Source organism: Giraffa tippelskirchi, chromosome 1 (genome assembly GCF_054371585.1).
Source record: "Giraffa tippelskirchi isolate mGirTip1 chromosome 1, T2T-mGirTip1v1.2.pri, whole genome shotgun sequence".
Classification (NCBI taxonomy): Eukaryota; Metazoa; Chordata; class Mammalia; order Artiodactyla; family Giraffidae; genus Giraffa; species Giraffa tippelskirchi.
Window position 1 is genome coordinate 89981999 of NC_137275.1, and position 26791 is coordinate 90008789.

Below are 26791 nucleotides of genomic sequence, written 5' to 3' on the forward strand. Positions count from 1 at the left end.
CATCAAAGTGAGGATGTGGTTGGTTGTCCTCTTGTGCAAAATTCCAGATTTCTTTGGGTCTTCCAGTTGAAGCCATCCATGATCAACTGTGCTGACAACACAGGAGCCAAAAGTCTGTGTATCATCTCTGTGAAGAGGATCAAGGGATGACAGAACAGACTTCCTGCTGCTGGTGTGGGTGACATGGTGATGGCCACAGTCAAGAAATGCAAACCAGAGCTCAGAAAGAAGGTACATCCAGCAGTGGTAATTCGACAACGAAAATCATATTGCAGAAAAGATGGTGTGTTTCTTTATTTTGAAGATAATGCAGAGGTCATAGTAAACCATAAAAGCAAGATGGAACGTTCTGCCATCATGGGACCAGTTAAAGGAATGTGAAACAGGACTGCATCCAATGCTGACAGCATTGCATGATTCTTTGGTGTATTTATAAAAAAAAAAAAATTATTTGCTCCCACCACCAAAAACAAAAGAATGTTGACATTTTGTTAGGTTCAAAGAAACTATTTTATAATATTTAAGTGTAAGTTGTATTTTTTGTAAAGTCCAATCTAAAAGTCTTTTTGCATTATGAGTTTTGTCAAAATAAGTTAATATTAACTTGTGCCTTTACAGAAAGTCAGGTGGACCACAGACTAGCAGGAAGAGTATGACACACACACATACTCACATACACACACTTTCTGATTTATTTACCCAATTTGTTAAAATGAGGTGGCTGCACAAAGCTGAGGCAAATGCTTCCAACCTCCATGTGGCTTCCTCTGCCTACACCCCAGAATCTCAGTGGCAGGGGGAACATAGCCCAGTGACACTGTCCTGTACACGGTGGGGCTTCACAGTGCTATTCCACAAAACTTTTATACTTAGAACTACACCCCTCTTTCATCATAGGAGTTACAAAATTCCTGGGCTTAATTCCATTTAGGAGACTGTTTATCAAGCCAGCTCTCTTGCACAAATTATTTGTCTATACGTCTGTCCCTTTCAACCCCCATCCCCTTTTTCTTTTGCAGAATTAAGCTATTCATACACTTTTACCTCTTCAGAAAATTTTAGACTCATTTTTCAAACTCCCTCATCTGACTTTTCACCCCTCATGCCACTGGTGTTTTATCTACAATTGCATTAAATATACTATTCAAGGAGAAATGACATCTGAACATATTACACATGGCTATACATTTTCTTCAAAAATTTTCATCCCCTTTACATTTTTCCTTCATGTTATCTCATAGTTTTTGGTAACTTTGATCTTTTTATTTTTGATTATTAATTTGTTATTAGTGCAAGAAAAATAGATAAAAGGAACCCAAATTGGAAACAAGAAAACTGTCATTACTTGAAGATGACAAGATACTACGTATAGGAATACCTAAAGACTCCACCAAGAAATCGTTGGTACTAATATATAAATTCAATAAGCTTGCAGGATACAAAAATTAATATATACTTAATATTAACATATTGTTAATTATTAATATTATTAATTATTCCAATAATTATTATCAATCCCTATCAAAATTCCAATGGAATTCTTCACAGAAATAGAATAAATAACCATTAAATGTGCATGAAACCACAAAAGACTCAAAGAGTCAAGGCAATCTTGAGAAAGAGGATAAAGCTACAGGCATTACATTGCCCAATTTCAATGTATGTTACAAACTTAGAGTAATCGAAACTGTGGTATTGACATACAAACAGACATATAGATCAATAGAAAAGAATAGAAATCCCAGAAACAAACTCATATACGGTCAATAAATTTACAACAAAGGAGCCAAGAATGTACAATGGAGAAAGGTTGTGTGTGCTCAGTCACTTCACTCATGTCCCACTCTTTGTGATCCTATGGGATGTAGCCCACCAGGATCCTCTGTCTATGGGATTCTCAGGAAAGAATACTGGAATGGGCTGTCATGCCCTCTTACAAACGATCTTCCCGACCCCGAGATTGAGCCCAAGTCTCCTGCATCTCCTGCATTGCAGGTGGATTCTTTACCTGCTGAGTCCCCGGGGAAGCCCCTTCTCAAAAAATGGTGCTAGGAAAACTGGACAGCCACAGGCAAAAGAATGAAACTGTACTACTACCTTACACCATATACAAAAATCAACTGAGAATGGTTTAAAACTTCAACATAAGACCTAAATCCACAAAACTCCTAGAAGAAAACATAGGCAGTAAACCCCCTGACATCAGTCTTGTTTGTGATTTTTGGCACCAAAGCTGTTTAAGGTAGCCAGATAAAATAAGAGATCAAAAAAATGTTGTTATTAATTTAAAGAACAGGTAACTCTTTAAGTATTTTCCAAGCAGTATCTTAAACATACCAATACTAAAAAAAAATTTTTTTTCCTGAAATTCACCTGTAACTGGGCATCCTACATTTTTATTTGCTAAATTTGGCAAGGCTAGCTGTACTGCATGGATCATGCCAAATAATATTGATGACAGCATTATTGTATTGTTTCTGATTTTACTAGGAATGATGCTATAGTGTTTCTCTAAGTACCCTAGGGGTGCTGATCTTAATATCATAAGTTCAACAGGGGTAGAAACCACTCTTAAGTTTGTAACTCAATCCCAACCCAGTGCTTCATATATAATATGTGTTTAATACATACTGACTGAATAAATGATATAGATATACTTCGTTATGCTACTTAGCCAAGGTTAATAAAGACAAAAGCATACAGCTTAGGTTTTATTATTTTGTAAAACTGTGTAGGGATGCTTAACTCAAGTGGCAAACTAGACATGCATACATAAGCAGATGTGAAATAACATAAAGGAACTCAACAGCAATTAAGAGTTTAGGTTCTAGAGTCATACCGTCTGGGTTCATATATCACCCCCAGTTTTTATTGGCTGCCTGATTCTGGGCAAGTTTCCTCCTAGCCTTAGATTGCACATTGGTAAATGACAACAATGCTAACATCTATCTCAGAGTTAATGAGGATAAATCTGGTAAATTCATAATAAATTAGTACAGTGCCTGGCATGGAGATTTTAATAAATGCTACCCACTAATAAAACACTCAGCAAGGGCTAAGTACTCTCCTAAACATTTTAAATGTTATTTTCAGCTTAAACAATAAAATAGCAGCCTTTCTCTTTGAATCCATTCTCTGAAGTAAGAAAAACAAGGTAAGTGATTTAACCTTTTCAGATGTCTCTAAACTGGTAATAAGAGAAGACTTACACAACAGTAAACAATGATTCTCAAATTGTGTTCCTGGGACCAGCAGCACCAGCATTACCGCGTGTATTAGATTTCAATTGCCACTGTTAACAAGTACCACAAATTTAATAATTAAAGTAACACAAATGAGCGACTTTCCTGGTGGTCCAGTCAGGACTGCCCACTCCCAGTGCAGGGGGCCCTGGTTCCCTCCCTGGTCAGGGAACTAGACCCCACATGCTGCAACTAAGAGTTCCATGCCAAATAAAGATCTCGCAGGCCACAACTAAAAAAAGAAAAAAGAAAAATTCCCCAGGCCACAACCAAGACCCAATGCAGCCACATAAGTAAATAAATGTTTAAAAAATAAATAACACAAAGTATTATCTGTATGTCAGATGCCTGGACCCAGCGTGGCTCAGCTGGTTCTCTGCTTGGAGTCTTCATGAGGCCAGAATCAAGCTGTCGTCAGGGCCGCGCTGTTTCTAGAAGCTCTAGGGATGAATCCACTTTCACATTTATTCAGGTTGTATGGAGAAGGAAATGGCAACAGAGGACATGGTGGGCTACAGTCCATGGGATCGCAAAGAGTCGGACACAACTGTGCGACTAACTTTTCACTTTTCAATCAGAGTTCAGTTCCTTGTCAGACTAAGGCCCCTGTTTTCTTGAGCTATCTGGGGCTATCTGTTTCTAGCAGCCGACCTCGACCTCGCCTTATAGCCTCCTCCATCTTTGAAACTAGCAAGGGCACGGTGAAGCTTTCTCTGCGCTGGCCGCTCCTTCCACTTTTAAGGGCTCACGTGATTACACTGGACCCACTCAGAAACTCCGGGACAACCTACAGTCAGTTGATTAGTAACACCTGAATTCCCTCAGCAAAATGCCTTCACAGGGGTTCCTAGTCTGGAATTTGATTGAGTGACTAGAACATGGAATTACTGTGAGACAGCTTTAGAATTCTTCTTTATACCTTGGAACTTTCTGAAATTCAAAAATTCTCTGGCCTCAGCCCACAGTTTGCTGAATCAGGAACTCAGAATGGGACCCAGCAATCTGTGTTTTAACAAGTCTCTGCTGATTCTAATTCACTCACACCTGCGTTCAAGAACAACCGTGACAAGTATTAGGGTTAAAGTACATGGTTTGATTTCAAAACTTAGAGTCAAGTAAACCAGTTCTCAGTTTTAAAGTGAATCTCTAGAAGGAACTTATTTTAATAATTTTTTAATAATGTCAATACAGTGACTACATTAATTACATCAGCTATTAATGATTCCAGTTATTTTCAATGTTGATAAGGCTATTTTAACTTTTTTAAGTTGAAATATAGTTGATTTACAATGTTGTGTTGATTTTAGATGTATAGCAAAGTAATTCAGTTTTACATATGTGTCAACTTCATTTTTAATGGATACAAATGAAATTTTTATTTCCCTAAACAAGTTTTTTGAATGTATCTTCATGAACAAGAGTCTAGTTTGAGGGGAAAAGTTCTCAATTACAGAGGATAATGTGAAATTTCGAACAACTGAGGAATTCCATACAGGAACTTGGAAACCCCTTCAACTTTGGATAGTTAAGGGGCTCTAAGAAGTATGTTGCAGGCCTCACTCATCTCTTACTAATTATCTGCCTCCTTGATCTGCAATTTTTTCATTTCTTCTGACTTCTTCTGAAGTCTCAACTCCAACTCTCAAGTGAAATAAGATTGATGCAGGGAAGTGGGGTAGTAGGCAGAGGAGAAGGAGAGAAAACAAGAGCTGGCTCCAGAAGATGAGTTTTTGAGTTTCTCAACTGGCCAAATTGTGTCTACATAGTAGTAGTAGTGCTAGTCGCTCAGTCATGTCCGACTCTGCCACCCCATGGACTGTAGCCCGCCAGGGTCCTCTGTCCACGGGATTCTCCAGGCCAGAATAATGGGTGTATTGCCATTCACTTCTCCAGAGGATCTTCCTGACCCAGGGATTAAACCCGGGTCTCCTGCATTACAGGCAGATTCTTTATCTTTTGAACTACAGGGAAGAACTATGTGTGTGCATACAGTCAGAAAATATAGGTTGGAGGGGAATTATTTCCTCACTAAAATATGCTAAACAAACCCTTTTATCTTATGTAACTATATTATTAATAAATGCTCTATAGTCAATTTTACAATGAAAGAAGAGTAACACGGCATAAAACCTCTCTGCAAATGAAATGGCAAAAAAATGACATAGCTGCTCTAGCCTGCCATATAATACACTTTAGTTCAGTCGCTCAGTTGTGTCTGGCTCTTTGCAACCCCATGGACTGCAGCACACCAGACTTCCCTGTCCTTCACTATCTCCTGGAGTTTGCTCAAACTCTGGTCCATTGAGTCGGTGATGCTATCTAACCATCTCATTCTCTGTCACTCCCTTCTCTTGCCCTCAATCTTTCCCAGCATCAGGGTTTTTTCCTATGAGTTGGCTCTTGGCATCAGGTGACCAATACTTGCTGTCCATGAAATTCGGGTGTGTGCAATCATAGTTATGGGCTTCCCAGGTGGCTCAGTGGTAAAGAATCTGCCTGCCAATGCAGGAGCCACAGGTTCAACCCCTGGGTTTGGAAGACCCCTGGGGAAGGAAATAGCAACCCACTCCAGTATTTCTGCCTGGGAAATCCCAAGGACAGAGGAGCCTGGCAAGCTATAGCCCACAGGGGTCGCAAGAGTCGGACACAACTTAGTGACTAAACAACAACAACAACAAATCACAGCTATATATTAAACTTGACAGATGAATCATTAGAGAATATTTCCCTGAATTTTACTTTATACACTTTGAAAAACCCAACCAAAGTCTCAGGGGACTTTGGTCATATAATCGATTTCTTTTATCATATCACATACCATAGGATCCAGGTTCTGGATCAAGTTCTAAAGTCATCACATTACTAGCCTTTTATGTCCACAAATGTAGTTGAACTAGTTTTTCACAATGGCTAGAGACTAGTTGAATTAATCTATCATAATTGCTAGAGACTGGAGGATTTTGTCCCCTTATATTCATGTATTAGTTCCTAATGTCCAACGTGATGGGTTTGGGAGGCAGGGCCTTTGGGATGTGATTAGGTCAGGAGGTTGGAGCCCTCTTGAATGGGATTAGTGCCCTTATAAAAGAGACATTATGCATACATTAAGAAGATGGTCATCTATAAACCAGGGATAAGGCTCTCAACAGTCACTGAATCTGTAGGCACCTTGATCTTTGACTTTCCAAGACTCCAGAACTTAGGAATAAATGTCTATTGTTTATAAGCCACCCAGCCTGCGGTATTCTGTTATAGCAGCCTGAATGGACTAAGACAATAATGTTTGTTTTATTTTAAGTTTCTTAAATGCCTCAAAGCACTCTCTACCACCAGCCTCAAAAGCTCAAGAAAGCATTCCTGTAAAACTCTCAGCAGAATCCACACTAACTCAGGCACACATAGTGAGGACTATGGGAACGAGGGGATGGATATACAATGAAAATTGTTGAAAGACATGATCAAGGAGTGGGGTCCATTCAATGTTTTAAAAAACATTCCCCCTAAAGCAATCTCACAGTTAAACTTGCCATTTGAAGTGGCGGGGGATTTGCTTAAAATGATATAAAATGTTCTTTGGTGCTACCGTTTTCCTCTCTGTTGTGCATTCCTGAGGCACACAGTTTTAGTTCTATTTCAAGCTTAAAAAAAAAAAAATAGGCAGCTCAACCTCATCCCCTGGTAATAGACCTGGTTTATCACTCCCCCCACTCAGGCATTTACACAGGAGCATGGCCGTTAATGCAGCATGTCAGTAAATGGAGACTCTCAGAGTTAAGGGTTAATCAAAATAATTTAGGTGATAGCAGTTGACTCCCGGGAGAATCGGAGTCCTCATCAGAAGCTGGCTGCACGTGAGAGGGAAAGAAGAAAAAAATCGTGAAAGCCATGGCTCTTTCAGCAGAAACCTCCAGGTCTCAGCTGGCACACAGGCTCAATTACCGGCTTTCAGCTTAGTGGCAAGTCAAGCCTCCCCAAGCCCACTGGTGCTCCAGGCATTTTATTGGCTCATTAAATATAGGATTTTGCTTTTCAGCTCCAGCCAAATGTGATGTGCTGTCCACACAGAAAGTATGATGAGGACTGGAATAGCTGACACACACTTCCTTTGCCCCTTCCTGGTGCGTCTCTCTTCCCACCCGCCTGCTAAAGGCTTTATTACCATCACAGGGTTCATGTGGAAATAAGCAGTGAGAGGCTCTGTTCATAAAGACTCCCACCTCAATTCGCTTCTTAAAAGGTGTGTTTTCAGCGTGTGTGGGTGAGATTAAGTCACTCAGACATATTTCATACCCCAAAAGTAGATGACAAATGAGGAAAACAGACCCAGAGGAATTAAATATTACTGAAAATCATCAATTAAACAAACTAAAAAGGCTTAACATCAGAAATCATTCATGAACAAAACACTGAGAAGCTGCTTGAGACAGGAGAAAGTAGAGAAGAGTTTTTGCCTCAATTGTTTATCCTAATTAAGGATGTGCATGCATAGGGTTGGACTATCAGTTAAAATAAGTCGATACAATGGAAGTGGGGGAGAGTGAAGAGAGATGTCCTGAAGTCCCTGGTTTCCATCCCAGCAGACCCTGGAGGCCTCCACCTCTCACACTTCCAGATTCTTCTCTTCTCTTTCCAAAGTAAACAGCTTAGAAAAACTGAAGAAATATATCTAAAAACAATCTGCAGCACCACTTGTCACACACATAAGCCTACTACATTATTTTTGAAATAGTAAGTATTAAAACAATAAACTGATATGGATGAAGTCTCGGTAAAACTGAACACATTAATATGGCACTGCTGGTATTTAAGTGGTGAAACACTTAACAGAGAAAACCATAGAGCAGATGGTAATAGGCAATAACAACCAAAAATATGTTTATACCTTTTGACTAAATGTACAGAAGAAAAAGTCATATATTGGAATTTACGTAAAAAAGAAAATTAGTGAGCCCTGTTAGACCTCATGCTAAATAGTTATCCCGAAATCAGATGATTATATTCTTAGCAGCCAAAGATGGAGAAGCTCTATACAGTCAGCAAAAACAAGACCGGGAGCGGACTGTGGCTCAGATCATGAACTCCTTATTGCCAAATTCAGACATAAATTGAAGAAAATAGGGAAAACCACTAGACCATTCAGGTATGACCTAAATCAAATCCCTTATGATTATACAGTGGAAGTGAGAAATAGATTTAAGGGACTAGATCTGAGAGACAGAGTGCCTGTTGAACTATGAACGGAGGTTCGTGACATTGTACAGGAGACAGGAATCAACACCATCCCCAAGAAAAAGGAATGTAAAAAAGCAAAATGGCTGTCTGAGGAAGCCTTACAAATAGCTGTGAAAAGAATAGAAGTGTAAAGCAAAGGAGAAAAGGAAAGATATACCCATTTGAATGCAGAGTTCCAAAGAATAGCAACGAGAGATAAGAAAGCCTTCCTCATTGATCAAAAGAAATAGAGGAAAACAACAGATTGGGAAAGACTAGAGATCCCTTGAAGAAAATTATAGATACCAAGGGAATATTTCATGCAAAGATAGGCTTGATAAAGGACAGAAATGGTATGGACCTAAAAGAAGCAGAAGATATTAAGAAGAGGTGGCAAGAATACACAGAAGAACTATACAAAAAAGATCTTCACAACCCAGATAATCATGATGGTGTGATCACTCACCTAGAGCCAGACATTCTGGAATGTGAAGTCAAGTGGGCCTTAGGAAGTATCACTATGAACAAAGCTAGTGGAGGTGATGGAATTCCAGTTGAGCTATTTCAAATCCTAAAAGATGATGCTGTGAAAGTGCTGCACTCAATATGCCAGCAAATTTGGAAAACTCAGCAGTGGCCACAGGACTTGAAAAGGTCAGTTTTCATTCTAATCCCAATGAAAGGCAATGCTAAAGAATGCTCAAACTACCGCACAATTGCACTCATCTCACACGCTAGTAATGATCAAAATTCTGCAAGCCAGGCTTCAGCAACATGTGAACCGTGAACTTCCAGATGTTCAAGCTGGTTTTAGAAAAGGCAGAGGAACCAGAGATCAAATTGCCAAAATCTGCTGGATCATCAAAAAAGCAAGAGAGTTCCAGAAAAACATTTATTTCTGCTTTATTGACTATGCCAAAGCCTTTGACTGTGTGGATCACAATAAACTGTGCAAAATTCTTCAAGACGTGGAAATACCAGACCACCTGACCTGCTTCTTGAGAAATCTGTATGCAGGACAGGAAGCAACAGTTAGAACTGGACATGGAACAACAGACTGTTTCCAAATAGGAAAAGGAGTACGTCAAGGCTGTATATTGTCACCCTGCTTATTTAACTTATATGCAGAGTACATCATGAGAAATGCTGGGCTGGATGAAGCACAAGCTGGAATCAAGATTGCTGGGAGAAATATCAATAACCTCAGATATGCAGATGACACCATCCTTATGGCAGAAAGTGAAGAACTAAAGAGCCTCTTGATGAAAGTGAAAGAGAAAAGTGAAAAAGTTGGGTTAAAGTTCAACACTGAGAAAACTAAGATCATGGCATCTGGTGCCATCACTTCATGGCAAATAGATGGGGAAACAGTGGAAACAGTGTCAGACTTTATTTTTGGGGGCTCCAAAATCACTGCTGATGGTGACTGCAGCCATGAAATTAAAAGACGCTTACTCCTTGGAAGGAAAGTTATGACCAACCTAGACAGCAAATTAAAAAGCAGAGACATTACTTTGCCAACAAAGGTCCATCTAGTCAAAGTATGGTTTTTCCAGTAGTCATGTATGGATGTGAGAGTTGGATTATAAAGAAAGCTGAGCGCAGAAGAATTGATGCTTTTGAACTGTGGTGCTGGAGAAGACTCTTGAGAGTCCCTTGGCCTGCATGGAGATCCAACCAGTCCATCCCAAAGGAGATCAGTCCTGGGTATTCATTGGAAGGACTGATGTTGAAGCTGAAACTCGAGTATTTTGGCCACCTGATGCGAAGAGCTGACTCATTTGAAAAGACCCTGATGTTGGGAAAGATTGAAGGCAGGAGGAGAAGGGGACGACAGAGGATGAGATGGTTAGATGGCATCACTGACTCGATGGAAATGAGTTTGGGTAAACTCTGGGAGTTGGTGATGGACAGGGAGGCCAGGCGTGCTCCAGTTCATGGGGTCGCAAAGAGTCAGACATGACTGAGTGACTGAACTGAACTGAACAGAGATGAATAAGAAATTGTCTTCAGTTACAAACTTCAACCCCTTCCTCTCTAGTAGCAGAAGACACATTGCCTAAGACACGTGTTGAGTATGGTAGTAACACACATAGGAGGTAGAAGAAATGAAGGGGCCTCAATCGCATACTTATTGGAAGTCTGTGTCGATTTCTGAGAGTAAGATAGACAGTCCCTGTACTCATGATGCCTACCATGTCCCAGTGATTCCAAGCGAAAGTGGTGGTGTAGGCAATGGCCCCAAAAGGATGAAGTAGCCTCATGTATTTGAAGAGCTAAATGTAACGTGGTATTTCTGGAGGTAGATAGAGGGAGTGAGGCGAAAAGAGCGGCCAGGCTGAGGGGAACTTGTATACCAAGAAGGCTGCTGAGACTTCACCCTGTACTTGATGGAGGCTCACTGAAGGACTTGGAGAGGAGTGACAGAGTTAGGTATGCATTTTACAAAGGTGATTCTGTGCCAGTGTGGGAAATGAGATGGGTTGGGGTTGGAGAAGCAGCTAGATTGGAGGCAGTGAGACCAAATACGAGTCTACTGCAATAGTCCAGATGAGGAATCACCAAGGTTTGAACTAGGTGAGCACCAGAGGCGACAGAGAGAAGACGAATTCAAAAGATCTGCTCCAGCAGGTCTTTGCCACTCACAAAGGAATCATCCCTGCAAACTCCCAGTGAATGAATATGGCAGTGTCTATAGAAGTTCTTGACTTTCTCCCCCCAGATATGTTTCAAGTTTCCTGTCCTGTGCTCGTCAAAATACCATAATGACTTCTAATTATTTTATTAAATATTTCTCTTCCATTTGAGTAGTTTTTGCACTCAAACTGGAATGTCCACAGCAGTCTTTTCACTTCACTTCTACACATTAGCTTTACAATACCTTACATTAAATTTTGCCCCAGGATGTAATGAAATAATGCTTGTAAAGCAGTTGGTACAGTTTGGGACAGAGGAAGCATTTAGACAGTGTTTAGCAACACAATGTAATCTAAAGTCATGCAACTATTTTTTTTTTTTTTTCAGTTAATGGATGTGAACCTCTACCTCAGGTCAGATGTATTTTAAATAAAATTTCAGGATGCATACAAATATACAAAAATAAGGGTTTTGATACACAGGCATCAAATAGCATATGTTAAAAACAATATAGTGTACTAGTAAATAAGGATGCCCAATTGTTAAGTGGAGAGAGTTGAATACATAGCATGATCTTATTTGCATAAAGAAATAGAAAATTTTCATCTTAAGAAAATATTAAATTTTGCAACTCAACATATCTCCTTTTATTTTCAGAAAAAAAAGTGATGAAAAATTCAAAATTGTTTCAGGGAAAGTACTCATGTGTTATTTTCGGGATACCATGGTTTATATTGCCCTACAACATTTTTGGAGACTTTTGTTGGCAACACCAGTTCTCATGATGAGAGTGGTTAAGAATGATGTGAAGTGATTTCTCAGTTGCTGCTGAGGTGTTTTTAGGTCCATGTTCTGTAAACACATGTATTTATGGTGTGCTGTTTTTGTTTCTTAGTTTTTAATCTTTTAAGAGTTTACATGTCTGTCAAATGTCATTTAGTGTCACTGTGATTCATGCAAATTGCAGATTCTACACCTGTTATAAAAACAGATGTTATCACCTACAGTGAAACAAAGTGAAAGGGTCACTTCCCTGAGGAGCTGCTTGGCCAGAGGAAAAGCATCAGCACGTTGTTAACATGTGAGAGCCAAGTTTGAAACGTCCCTCAGTGAGACAGATGATACGGAGCAAGAATTCCTTGTGATGCAAATGAACATGAGTGAGAGTAGTACAGTTAAGGTCTTATTACTGGAAGTACAGTTTTCTAATCAGCAGCATCAGCCATCACCTTGGAGCCTCTAAGAGATACAGAATCTCAGTCCCTACCCAGACCAATCAGATCAGAATCTGCATTTTAACAAGATCACCAGGTGATTTGTGCTCATTTCACATGCAAGCAAGTTCATGCTCAAAATCCTTCAAGCTAGGGTTCAACAGTATATGAACCGAGGACTTCCAGATGTACAAGCTGGATTTAGAAAAGACAGAGGAACCAGAGATCAAATTGCCAACATCCATTGGACCATAGAAACAGCAAGGGAATTTAAAAAAAAAAAAAAAACTTCTGCTCCATTAACTACACTAAAGCTTTTGACTGTGTGGATCACAACGAACTGTGGAAAATTCTTAAAGAAATGGGAATACCAGAGCATTTTACCTGTCTCCTGAGAAACCTGTATGCGGGCCAAGAAGCAACAGTTAGAACCAGGCATGGGACAACTGACTGGTTCAAAATTGGGAAAGGAGTATGTCAAAGCTGCACATTGTCACCTTGCTTATTTAACCTATATGCAGAGTACAGCATGTGAAATGCCAGGCTGGATGAATCACAAACAGTAATCAAGATTGCTGGGAGAAATATCAACAACCTCAGATAAGCATATGATACTGCTCTAATGGAAGAAAGTGAAGAGGAACTAGAGTCTCCTGAGGAGCATGAAAGAGGAGAGTGAAAAAGCTGGCTTAAACTCAACATTTAAAAAAACGAAGATCATGGCATCCAGTCCCATCACTTCATGGCAAATAGGTGGGGGAAAAGTGCAAACAGTGACAGACTTTATTTTCTTGGGCTCCAAAATCACTGCAGACAGTGACTGCAGCCATGAAATTAAGATGCTTGCTCCTCGGAAGAAAAGCTATGACAAACTGACACAACATATTAAAAAGCACACACATCACTTTGCTGACAAAGGCCCATATAGTCATAGTTATGGCTTTTCCAGTAGCCATGTAGAGATGTGAAAGTTAGACCATAAAGAAGGCTGAGCACTGAATAATTGATGCTTTCAATGTGGTGCTGGAGAAGACTCTTGAGAGTCCCTTGGACTGCAAGGAGATCAAACCAGTCAGTCCTAAAGGAAATAAACCCTGAATATTCATTGGAAGGACTGATGCTAACGCTGAAGCTCCAATACTTTGGCCACCTGATGCAAAGAGCTGGCTAATTGGAAAAGACCATGACACTGGGAAAGATTGAGGACAGGAAGAGAAGGGGGCAACAGAGGATGAGATGGTTGGATGGCATCACTGACTCAATGGATAAGTTTGAGCAAGCTCCAGGAGATAGTGAAGAACAGAGAAGCCTGGTGTGCTGCAGTCCATTGGGTCACAAAGAGTCGGATATGACATAGCAACTGAACAACAACAACCAGGTGATTTGTGAGCACATTAGCACTAGAGGAAGCATGAGTTAAATCAGTGGCTTATTTGGTCATCGTCATTAACATTTTATTTTTTTCATGAAACAACATTTTATATATTCACTTTTTTGTTTTTCTTTAAACTCACATTACTCCAGCATAACTATTCTATTCACTTGAATGTATACCTCTAATGCTGCTGTTTTTCTTATGGAAAATTCATTTGTATTTTTTTTTAATGGCCCACTTTTAGGAAACTAATCATCACTTCCATTGAAAGAAGAAATATTATAATGGATGGACTTTAAAAGGAATCCAAGAGGGGTGCAAACCACAAAGTCAAAGATTTACTGGGATGTAGCGTTGACTTGACTAAGTGAAACTGGATATGGAGGCAAATGCAAGAGGAATTGTGAAGAGTAGCACCTTGATTTCTGGCTGAGGCAAGAGGATGGAGGCTGGAACACATAAACCAATGAAATATGTAAAGTTTTGTAAGGAAAAACCATATGTTCAATTTTTGGACATGGTGAGGGTTTGTACATTTTCCAGATGGAGATGTAAAAAGGCTGCTGGATATAACAGGTCAGACTCAGGAAAGAACTTTGAGTTGATAAGAGGGTGGGGCGCTTATGATAGGGCCAGAGCAGTGTCCTACAGCATCAGGATTAAGGTCTGGTACCTTCACTTTATCTCTATCTAGTACTATCTATTTAATAACCAGTGTCCCTCTGACATCTTCCGCAACGTTTGTGCAATCCAAAATGTATCAGGACTGATATGATGTACCCACAACCATATCATCTCTACTCCCCAGCAGTGGAGGGACCTCCATCTTATGAAGGCTGTGAAAGTCCCTCAGTCATGTCTGAGTCTTTTGACCCCATGGACTACATAGCCCATCCAGTTCCTCTGTCCATGGGATTCTCCAGGCAAGAATACTGGAGTGGGTTGCCATTCCCTTCTCCCAGGGGATCTTCCTGACCCAGGGATTGAACCTGGGTCTCCTGCATTGCAGGGAGATTTTTTTTACTGTCTGAATCACCAGGGAAGCCCTCTTATGAAGGCTACCTGGGGGCAATTTTAGGAAATTTGCACCAAAGTGGATTGGATCCAGTCAGGAAAAATGCAGGTTTCTTATGTGATCCTAAGCCAGGTGACTACTGGACTTCTCCCCCAAATTCTTCAGCCTAAAACCAGACGTAGCTATAGCCACTTCACTAACATGTGCAAGATGAACATCTCATAACTTGTGCACATCATGGTTTTCTTTGAGACATTTCCTGACAACTGCACTGGTGCCCTTCCTTCTGAAATAAATACTGACCTTAGACTAAAGCAGAATTTAGCCCTGAAAGGTAAAGTCTGAAAGCTGCAAGTAAGAAAAGAAGGTAATGTATTAGGTAATGTCTTCCTAGAGTATGGAATCATTAAAAAAATCTTTCAGAGAAAAGTTAACTTTTTGTGTGTATTTACTTATAATTTTTGGTTTTTTTAAAACCTGACCGTGCAGCAAGGAAAGGCATTGCTTTAAATTGGCACAAAAAATTCGAATCATCTCAAAGAGAAACTATTCAGTGCATTTGGGTTTTCGAATTTTTCAAAAATTTCTCTAGTATACAATATCAAGTACAGAACTCAAGTTTATCAGGATAATTTTTCTTTTAAAAATAGCACCACCTCTGACAACAGGACTGCTGCAGGTGCAGAAGAAAAAGCACATTCATCCTCATTTCATAATGTTTCTTTAATTAAAGGGGATATTTAAATTCTAAAAATAGACAACTTGATTTAAGCAGGAATGAAATAGCACATTTCAGGGAGGAGTTTGCGCTTCAGCTGAGCTTGGCTATTTGGGGGACTGACTGCTTCTTTCTGTGTGGAGGCTATTTTCTCAGAATCAGAGAAGAGATGCCTGTGAAAGGTAAATACCATTCCAATGTTAAAGTAGGATCTTTCATTTGGGCCCAGTGTCTTGCCTCTGATGCTCTCTAATCTCATCAAAACCAACACAGGAGGAGAAAGCAATTTAACAAAAAAAATTTAGTCAGTGGCCACATGTCTTTTACATAAACTCATGGAAAGTATCCAAATAACTTAATCATTTTGCAAGGTAGCATTTCAAGCTACCATCTACTTTCAGTAAACATATGTAGGAAACTCAAATGAGACCACAGAGATGGGAACAGGGACGTGACCATTCACCACCTTGGAAGAACCTGATCACAGTATATCAGCTGCTCAGGCAGCTTCTTCTCATATTGGCCACTTTGACCACAAAATAAACTTCTCATGTATTTCACATAATTAATGATCCCATGAGCTTCTTTCTTTAATGACAGGCACAGCAAAATATGACTTCAAAGATTAGGTGGAGGAGATTTTATGGCCCTTGCCGATCAGCTGTGTTTACTTCAGACTCCATTTATAGAGCTACTTGTCAGGAGCTGTTCTGTATCCTTCACATACAGTATTTCATTTGATCCTCATACTGTCCCTAGCAAGTCAAGTTTCATTTCTAGAGATGCCTATCATTTTCTCTTTACTCTCACCCGCTTATCATATTTCAGGGAGGGGTTGGCTTTCATATGACAAAATCCTGATCCACCACTCACGGCGGACTTGACCAGAGCCAAACATTTGACAACAGGTGGACTGTGCCAGTCAAATTCATATCGTTAGGGATTCTCAGTTGGATATACATAAACCAGGTTAGCCTCTGTCGAACATCAGAACAGATAAAAGTCTGATGGACAGGCCATGTTGGATCCATTTGCAAGTCTTTGGGGAGAATGAGAAACGAGGCAGATGAAGACTGTTTGGCCTTACGAGAGACTGACTGACTCAGAAGTCACATTGGTGCCTGGCTGTATTTCAGTTCCTGGATTCACTTGCTTATGAGGTCTGCCACACTTCCTGTTCTTGGACGTTCAAAAGACAGTCTGAATCCTTACAATTATTTCTCCTGCCTTCTTAAATTACCTTGAGGAGGTTTCATTCAATATAACACAATGGTCTCTAAGACAGTATTCTTATTCTCATTTTGTTGCGACTCGGTCAGTCTAAGCAAGATGTTGCCCAAGATCACGTAGATACTGAAAAGTGGAATTGAACCCCAAGTTTGTGCTCTCACCACAGATTAAATTTAGAACTAAACATTTCAACAGACATTGTGGATCGTTAAAACTATCTGAATCTACTAAGCTAAAGCCTCTGTGATTTCAGGGGTTATTACCGTGTCTTCTTAAAGTTTAATACACAAAAACAAATGCTCATTGGAGGCAGACAGGCATAGAGTTTCTGTTCTTTCATCTCCATCGTTAAGTTGAGGGAAGTGAAACTTCCTGCTTTCTAGCTGAGCTGGCCCTCTCTCAAGGACTCTAATTCTAATTGCTTTTGCAGAACACATAGATCTCCAGTAAGTTAGATGCATCTCCTCTCAAGAAAAAATTCTGTTTTCCTCTGGTCAATTTCCTATGCACAATTTATCATCACTAGACCATCCTTATTGTTTAGCTTCATGGACTGTTTCCCAGAAGAAACTGACATTTTTTTCTCTTAACTAGCCATGAACTCAGAGTGACTGGTTTAACTTCTGTACAGCCCAGCTTCAGAGCTGCGCTACGGCCCTCCTTTATGGAGAACAAAAGCTCACTTAAATGATCTTATTACCCTTTCTGAGCTCTCTTCCTGGGATGGGACGCCTCCCTCTCTATCACCCCATATAACTACTCTGTTCACAAGAATCTGGACTCAGGCCACTCTTTGATTCAGTGATTATGTGCATGGGTTAGGTTAAGATGTTTTTATTGTCATTCAAGGTGTTTTTATTGTTGTTCAAGCGAAAAACCATCACTTGCTACAAATCCGTTAATTTTGGTTACTTTAAATTCATTACACTCCAAGTATTATAAACGTCAACAAGAATTTTAAAAGAATCATCCAGATTCCCAACACTCTAATAAATTACCTCCCTCAGTTTGTCTACATAAAAAACATACAAAGAAATGAGCTCTGTTTGAACACATGTATACTTTTTACCTAGTTGTAATCATAACAGATGCTACTTTGTATTGAGTTTCCCTTCAGTTAACTAGTCAAGCACTTTTCTCTACTGCTAACTTTTTAAATGATCATTTGAGTGGCCACATCACCTATGTCAGATGCTAAAAATTTTCAGTGCTTCCAGTTACTTCTTTAAACAATTCTCAATCTGGTAACTACTTAGCTTTTTAGGTGACAGGCTCGTGGTCACATCCTTAGCACGAGTGTTGACAAGCATAGGCCATATGCAATCAAAAACCCAAATGATAACAGGAGAACCAACGCCAGGATAGTATCAGCTTTTCATCTGCCTGGAAGTAGGTAAATACACACCCATTACTTCTTTGGCGAAGATTTTGGGAGTTTTCTTCATACCCAATTTAGGGACCCAAAGCAACAGATAAAGAAGCTGAGGATCAAGGCAACGAGATCTTTTGTCCTGAGAGCGATGCCAGTCAGTAGGAGACATGCAGTTCCAATGGTAACTCGTATTTTTCATGAGTACTTAAAGGCTGTGTGCCTGTCTTCTGTGCAACTAGGTCCCAGATATGTGACAGGGAAATCCAAGGTTGCATTTTCTCCTTTCTGACCAGGGCTAAGACTCAGAGGCACCTGAGATACTCTAGAACTATTAGTGGAGATCTTTGATTTTTTTTTCCTCTAGACCATCACTCAGTGATTCTAGAAGGCTTGTGTGCCTTTTTTGGCTAGTGGAAAAGGCAGTGATTTAGGGCTGTAGGAATGTAAATCTGGGCAAGCAAAAACCTACTAGTTATCCTAACACACACACACACACACTTCAAAACAAATCAATTAATTTCTTTGTCAAACAAAAAGACATGGAACCACACAGTAACACAAAAAACAAAAAGCAAAAGGAGTTAAAAGAGAAGTATTGCATGTTTCTCAGTGTGCTTATGCTGAACATCGGTCAGCCTTACCTTTACAAGGGGATTCACTCTTCTTTCTAAGTCAAGTTTCAATGTTTAAAAAGGTAGACTCTCTGCTACTATGTTACTCAGGTGCCAGAAGTGCTGATATACTCAATGGGCCTATTCTGGGTCTTTCTTGATTCTCAGAGAAGCCTGTCTCTGGTCACCATCATTCTTCCAGATCATAAGCACTTCTGATTGGGAGCTGCTCTGTTTTGTGATGGTCTCCATTCTATTCCTCCTGAAGCAGCCTGAAATACTCTGTCTTCTCCTGCCTGTTATAGTGGCCACAATGATGTCGCTCTCAGTAAGACTAAGACTAAGTAACTCAGCCATAATCAGTAACCTTGCCATTAAAGATCAGATCATTTTAAACCTAACCAACACAGATTTAATGCAGTCAATCCATTTTCCCAACAATTCTAAATTAAATATGTACATATCCAACATATGTGCTAGGGAAACTTCTAAAGAAGGAAATAGTATTTGCTGAGCCTCAAAACAGTTTTAACCTAGAGGTTTCATTACAGGTAATCTGTTGAGAGGGCTTCCCTGGTGGCTCAGTGGTAAAGAACCTGCCTGCCAATGCAGGAGACTCGGGTTCAACCCCTGGGTTGGGAAGATCCCCTAGAGGAGGAATGGCAACCCACTCCAGTATTCTTGCCTGGGAAATCCCGTGGACAGAGAAGCCTGGCAGGTTACAGTCCACGGGGTCACAAAAGATTCAGATGTGACTTAGAGACAAAACAACAATAATCTGTCTAGAGTGATAGACAGCTTTAAAGTTACCCACCCGTGGTAACTTGAAAAACTTGAATTTTAATTAAAAACCTTAATTAAAATGAAAAACTAAGGTGAATGGACTTTTCTCCTCTCTTATTCTCCTTGACCGCTCTGTGGCATTTGGCGTTTCTCCCTACGCCTCCCTCCCTGCCCTGGCTCTGCAGCACCCACAAACTATGTTAGCTTTGCTCTCGTTTCTTGCCCTGCACCTTTATTGCTCCCTTCATGGTTTCTTCTTGTTTCCTCAGGGGGTTCATTTGCTCCAAATACCTGCAATTATCATCTGCAGTGGCTTCTCAGGATTAGGTGAGAGTAGCAAGTAATAGTAACCTAAACTGAATCAGTGTAAAAATGTAAAAGATATTGAAGGATCCCAGGCAAAAATGAAGCTGTGCCTTAGGAAGCCCTGAGAATAGGGACTCAAAAGATGTGACCTTTTCTTCTTTTGCGTATTTTGTTTTCTTTTTGTGTCTATTTCATTTTCCTTTGTGCAGACCGAATTTGCATCTCTTTTATCACAGAGACCACAGAGACTAGGCTCCAGTGTCTGGGTCTCAATTCCAAGTCTCTAAGAAAGAATCTGGATTGGCTCGGCTTAGGCTTGGGTCTTGAATGAATCGATTTTGACTGTGGGTCCAGTTAAGGGAAAGAGTAAGGTGCTCACCTAGGACTGACCAACTATGACTAAGTGGTCGTTAGAACACGGTAGCTCTGGTCACCTCCAGACTTAAACTTTTACCTGGGAACAGAAAAATGAGTTCAATATCGTCACATGCTGCCACCTCAAATTCAACAAACTCATCCCTGATAGGGCTTCCCTGATAGCTCAGCTGGTAAAGAATCTGCCTGCAATGCAGGAGACTGCAGTTTAATTCCTGGGCTGGGAAGATCTGCTGAAAAAGGGATAGGCTACCCACTCCAGTGTCCTTGGGCTTCCCTTATGGCTCAGCTGGTAAATAATCTGCCTGCAATATGGGAGACCTGGGTTCGATCCCTGGGTTGGGAAGAACCCCTGGAGAAGAGAACAGCTACCCACTCCAGTATTCTGGCCTGGAGAATTCCACGCCTGAGAAACCCAAAATATCAGCACTTCCAGGATTATGTTCCTTGACAGTTGTAGGTTAAAAACTCTATAGTTCTCCATAGTTGGTATTTTTTAGGCAATTAAGGGTACTAGTTTATTTTCCATTTAAATCATGCATTCCTTTGTATCTCCTATGTTTTTCATGACTCACTAAGCACCTACAAAAGTTCCAAAGCATAAAGTGCTTTTGATGGACAAAACTACTGACTGCTGGCCAGTTATGGATGTCACCTTCTCCTTGACTGGATGTCCCTCACTGTAAGACTTCTATTAGTATGTGTAGAGGAAAAAGTTTTCCCCACACTGTGCCCAGTTTTCTAGGATACCACTTTTCTGGAAGCCTGATTTGCACAAATCTTGTGCAAGTCCATTTCCCTTGGAACATACAGTATTGATCTTCCTTCACACACAACCTTCTGTTGTTCAATGCTGAATTTCTACTGCTTATGGTAGGTAAATTTTAAAATGGTGATCAATCATCCCTGCCTCCTAGCATTCACTCTAATGTTTAGTCTCTTCCCTCAAGTGTAGGCTGAACCTGGTGACTTAATTCTGACCAGTAAGTAGGATACAGAGTGACAGTGCAGTCTCACTCCCATGATTAGCTTACAGACAATTGTGATGGCCATCTTGCAGTGCTTAGTCACCCAGTCATGTCTAAATCTTTGCAACTCCATGGACTGTAGCCTGCCAAGCTCCCCTGTCCATTGGGGATTCTCCAGGCAAGAACACTGGAGTGGGTTGCCATGCTCTCCTCCAGGGGATCTTCCCAAGCCAGGGATCAAACCCAGGTCTCCCACATTGCAGGCAGATTTTTTACCATCTGAGCCACCAGCGAAGCCCAAGAATACTGGAGTGGGTAGACTATCCCTTCTCCAGGGGAGATTCCTGACCCAGGAACTGAACCCAGGTCTCCTGCATTGCAGGAAGATTCTTTACTAGCTGAGCTACCACGGAAGCCCAAGCCATCTTGCTGGGAGACTCTATTTCCTTCTAAGCTTGTGAACTCTGGTGAAGCAAGTTGCCATGCCAAAAGCCAGCAAGAAACTGAATTCTCCTAGCAACTGAGAAAACTTGGAAACAAATCCTTCCCCAGGCATGACTTGAGATGATCCTGATGTCAAGGACCCAGTAAGCCCTGCCTGGATTCCTGACCCACAGAAATTGTGAAATAATGTGTTTTTCTTTTAATTTGTTAAATTTTGGGATAATTCCTTATGTAGAAATAGATTAATAACAAAATTTTAAAAACTCCATTTTTCATATATAAAAAAGATAATCAACAAGGACCTACTGTACAGCACATGGAACTATACTCAATATTTTCTATGAGAAAAAAGAATCTGAAAAAATAAATATATATGTATGTATAATTGAATCACTCTGCTGTACACCTGATTTAACATTGTAAATCAACTAAACTCCAATATTAAAATAAAAATTGAAAAAAGCAAATACTAGAACTGAAAAAATTAAAAAATAAATTTCAAAGTGTAAAAACATATTAGTTCGTAAGATTAATGAGAATAGTAGGGGAAAGTCTCTTTATGATCTGAAATTAATTAATTAATCCCAAGTGAAATGCAAAGCAGGTTGCCAGATAGTCTATTAATTATCAATTGTAATAAAGTAATTACCTCTTCTTATGATGCTGTCACAACTTTGGTGTTAATGACCATATTCTCGGTCTCGGTGACAGTAAAAAGCCAAAGTGGCACCCACCACCTGATGATAACCTTATTTCTTTGTATGTGAAGTTGTTGTACTCCTATTTTCACAAATTACAGAAAGATAATTGTTTCTGTGAACTATTTTCTTGGGAACATAATTTTTAGACTGATCCTGTCATCAAAGATTTATGTCCTATGTAAAGCATTTGCCAAATTTCAGTTTGTGAAGAAAATAAACAAAGACTCATTGTTTCACCCTTTTTTCTTCAAGAGGCATCACCTTAACCATACTCACAGATTCACATGCATAGTCAAGTACAATCATGTTTGCCAGTTAGATCATCCCTCCTAGGGGAGAAAAGAAGGTAGAAAGACAAATGTCATCTGAGTATAAAATGTATCTCCTTTTCCAAAGAAATAAGCACTAAAATAACTCGAAATTACATTATAAAGTGGATAATTTTTCATGTACATGTAGGTATCAGCAAATAATCCTTTCTCACAGACCTCCCAAAGTATCCAACCATGAGGTCAACTCTCAACACTCATCATAGATCATGTTCCTTGTAATCAGTTGCAAAAAGCTTTCATGGGATGGACAGTTGCTTAGAGAGAGTGAATCTGTGCCACAGAGGATCTGGCCAACATCAAATCCAGCTCTCACGCCACCTGTTTTCTTTGGAATTCCATCTCTGTTTTAAATCTTTCATTCAATGCACATTGTAAAAAAGCACTAAGTAGTGGCAAACCTAATTTGTTGCACTTTTTGTTTAATACCATGGGAAAACATCTACCCAAACAGATGCGAGCAAAAAGATGTATTTTTAATAGCATGGTTCGTTTGTGTTCCTCCCACTTGCTCAACATAGTAACACATCATGAAAAACTTAAGACTGATCCACACTTTCACTGTCTAATGCAAGTGTTAAGGGGAAAACAGCCACAGATTTTCATTCATCTTTCCCTTGTTCCCAGCACAGGATGCTGGGAGCCAGAAGATGGAAACACATCAAAGATGAACAAAAAGCATATTGTCAGATGTGCATGCAAAAATTAGACATAATTTTGGCCCCCACCCATGCAAAGTTGTTATAAGTCAATCAGAAGTACTATTTTTCAATTTAAAATGTTAAGCCACGCTACAAGAAATATTATCAGACGGGCTGTGGAAAAAAATCAAATTATGGTTTGAGAGCCTACCAAAAAGTTCAGTTACAAAAAAGAAACCACCATATAAAGAATACTGTTTTGTATTATAAGCATAAACATTTTAAAGAGCTATTAGTTGGGAAAAAATTTACACTAAAGAAGTGCAAATTGATGTATATTGCCAATTACAAATTGCACTTGCCATCGGTCTCTATAAGGATTAATTCGTGAGCCGCTGCAGCTGCTGACCTTCAACACCCCATGAAGGGAGTTCAGGATGGAGATCAAGAATGAGGCATTTGGAAACAAGGCCATTTACAACAACATGGATGGACCTAGAGTGTCACACTGAGTGAAGTAAGCCAGACAAAGAAGGAGAAATATCATATGACATCCCTTAGATGTGGAATCCAAAAAGAAATGATACAAATGAATGTACTTACAAAACAGAAACTCACAGACTTAGAAAACAAACTCATGGTTGCTGGGGGGAAGGGATAGTTCAGGACTTTGGGAAGGTCATGTACACACTGCTATATTTAAAACGGATGACCAACAAAAACCTATTGTATATAGCACATGGAACTCTGCTCAATGTTATGTGCTAGCCTGGGTGGGAGTGGGGTTTGGGGAAGAATGGAAACATGTATATGTATGGCTGAATTCCTTCATTGTTCACCTGAAACTATCACATTGTTAATTGGCTATACCCCAATACAAAATGTTTTTGGTATTAAAAATAATAATAAAATTAAAAAAAAAAAAGAATGAGACCTTCTGTGCTCTGGGGAAAAAAAAATGGCAGAATAGGTCTTCAGATAGATATTTTCAGGAGGTGATTTCTTTTTTTCTTTTAGCTTTCATCTCAAACAGCAACCGGTTTTTTACAGTTTTTGAACTTTTAATTTTGTGTTGGGGTATAGCCAATTAACAATGTTGGGATAGTTTCAGGTGAACAGCAAAGGGACTCAGCCAGACACATACATGTATCCATTTTCCCCCAAATCCCCCTCCCATCCAGGCTGGCACATAACACTGCACAGAGTTCCATGTGCTATACACTAGGTCTCTGTTGGTTATCCATTTAAATCTAGCAGTGTGTACATGTCCACCCCAAACTTCCTAACTACCCATTCTCTCCCTGCCCTGCTCCCCCAACTCCGGCAACCGTAAGTTCACTTTCTAACTCTGTGAGTCCAGAAGGAGATTTCTTGCATCCCCTCATATCTAGAAAAGCACTGAAAGCATCAGTTGTGACATTTGCTCCTTGTGATTACCAGCAAGGCTCTAATGTGTGCCTGACTGCATGTACCCCCCTCACTAAGATCATATATAATGTTGACCTTCCCCGTCCCTCTCTGGAGCAGTTTCTCAGAGCTATTTGAGATGCTGTCTCCTGGGATATAGTCCTCATTTTGCCTCCAGTAAAACTTAACTCACAACTCTCACATTGCGCTTTTTTTTTCAGTTGACAATATTTTCATTTCCACAGTCACACAATTATTTTTCGATGCATACCACAGGAAAGGGTTAACGATTACCTTTCAACTCTAAAGTCTGCAAAGTACACAGAAAAGCATGACAAAAACCAGAAGCAAATCCACAACAGGCGCAGCTTCAGATCTAGTTTCAGGTCCATCTTCCCTTCTCCATGACTGGATAGCTTTAGCAAGTAACCTCTCTGGGCCCACCTTGTCTCAACTCACAGGCAAGACTTTTTCCAGTTCAAAATATTCTGTATTCTAAATCCTCCGTCAGATTCATAAAAGCAATCTACAGTCTATATATATTGTGCTTTCAGCACATTTCTGAATTACGAGAAATCTATTCATAAGCAGTTAGATATATTCTACAGATAATACTAACACTACTGTAAATTGCAGTTATAAGATTTGTTTTGAGGGGCAGAAGAATCGAGGCAGGGATGGATATTGGTAAAAATCAAATTATGGTTTGAAAGCCTACCAAGAACTTCTAAAGTCTTCATGAATAAATTGAATTTTAAATTGTTTTCAAAAATGAAAGAAAAGGAAAAATCAGAGGAGGGAAATCTGATATTGTGGGAAGAGTAGGAACAGCTAACTGTTCTGTGAGAAAATATGCCCTGAAATACAGTAGTTTAGAGTTAAGTGGAGTTTTAAGTTTGTTTGTTTTTTTAATAAGAGGTTATCCACTGAAGTATTTATATTAGATTCATATTTATATTAGATCCGCATTCCTTTTTCTCATTTCTCACTGCATATTAATCTCATTTGTTCTACCACTCTTTTGAGATTATTCAGGTTTTCTATCATGGTGCTTCTTATGGTATTCCTAATCTGAAAACAAAAATACATTACATCTACTTTTAAGCTCAGAAGGTCAAGTTTCAAACAAGAAAATTATTATCAATAATTAAACCAAAACTCATGTAAGAAGCCACTCTGGGACAAAAATTTTGGCCTTTGAGCCCTGAGCCTATTTTTATTTTGATGTATTCCATGTTTATTTTTGCCTCATACTCCATTTAAAAAAAAAAAAGCAGCAGTATACATGTGATGATCAGCCTTTATATTTTCACAATTAAGGTACTGTTTTTATGTTAAGTTGAACTTTTTTCCCTGGAGCATTAGAGAAATCTCATGTAAGAACTCTCAAGACGCCTTAAATACTAATAATAGATAAGATCCTGCCCAGAAAATCTTACTTTCTCAATATCATTTAGATTCACTTGGGAACGTGAAGATGAGTAATGCTAATCATTGTTTCAGAAAGCACAAAATATTCTAGGCTGTGGTAAAAAGTATATGGAATGCATAAAAAGTGAATTTTTAAAAAAAAAACAAAAACACTAGAGAGATGTTTACTGTTTTCACTTGAAGGCTCTATAGCAAGCAAACAAAAAACCCCCAATAAAATAGAAGGATTTTCGAGAAAAATATCACTGATGAATAGAATTTTAGGAAGCAAGAATTATGCTGCTTGAAGAAAGAAAGAAAATTTAATACTAAGTTTATGCCTTAAGATTTATGAGGAGTTTTCTGAGTACAGTTGATCAGGTTCACATAAACCTGATAAAGTTAAATTAAAAGCACTGGTATGTGGGGGGGAGGGACAGAAGGGATAAACTGGGAGACTGGGATTGATATATACACATTACTATATATAAAATATAGATATATATAAAATAGATAATAAGGACCTACTGTATAGCACAAGCAACTTGACCTAAGACTCTGTAATGGTCTATGTGGGAAAATATAAAAACGAGTGGATATATGCATAGCTGATACATTACGTTGTACAAAAGAAACTACCACAACATTGTAAATCAACTATACTCCAATATAAAGTAACAACAACAACAACAAATGCACTGGTATGTAGGCTAGATATGTTAAGTCTCTTTTGGAGATCCCTAAAAGGAACAGATTCTTATATTTCAAAAATCCTACCTGGCTTTGGAATAGAGCAGAGAGA

The 26791-nt window shown here is 39.4% G+C and overlaps 1 long non-coding RNA gene across 1 annotated transcript in view; it reads right to left on the reverse strand.

Moving 5' to 3' along the window:
- Positions 1–22531, reverse strand: part of LOC145503779 (uncharacterized) — a 122245-nt gene extending 99714 nt beyond the window's left edge. Inside the window, exon 1 of the long non-coding RNA XR_014051747.1 lies at positions 22479–22531. This is a non-coding gene — a long non-coding RNA (uncharacterized LOC145503779). The remainder of the gene's footprint in view (positions 1–22478) is intronic.
- Positions 22532–26791: the final 4260 nt, after the last annotated feature.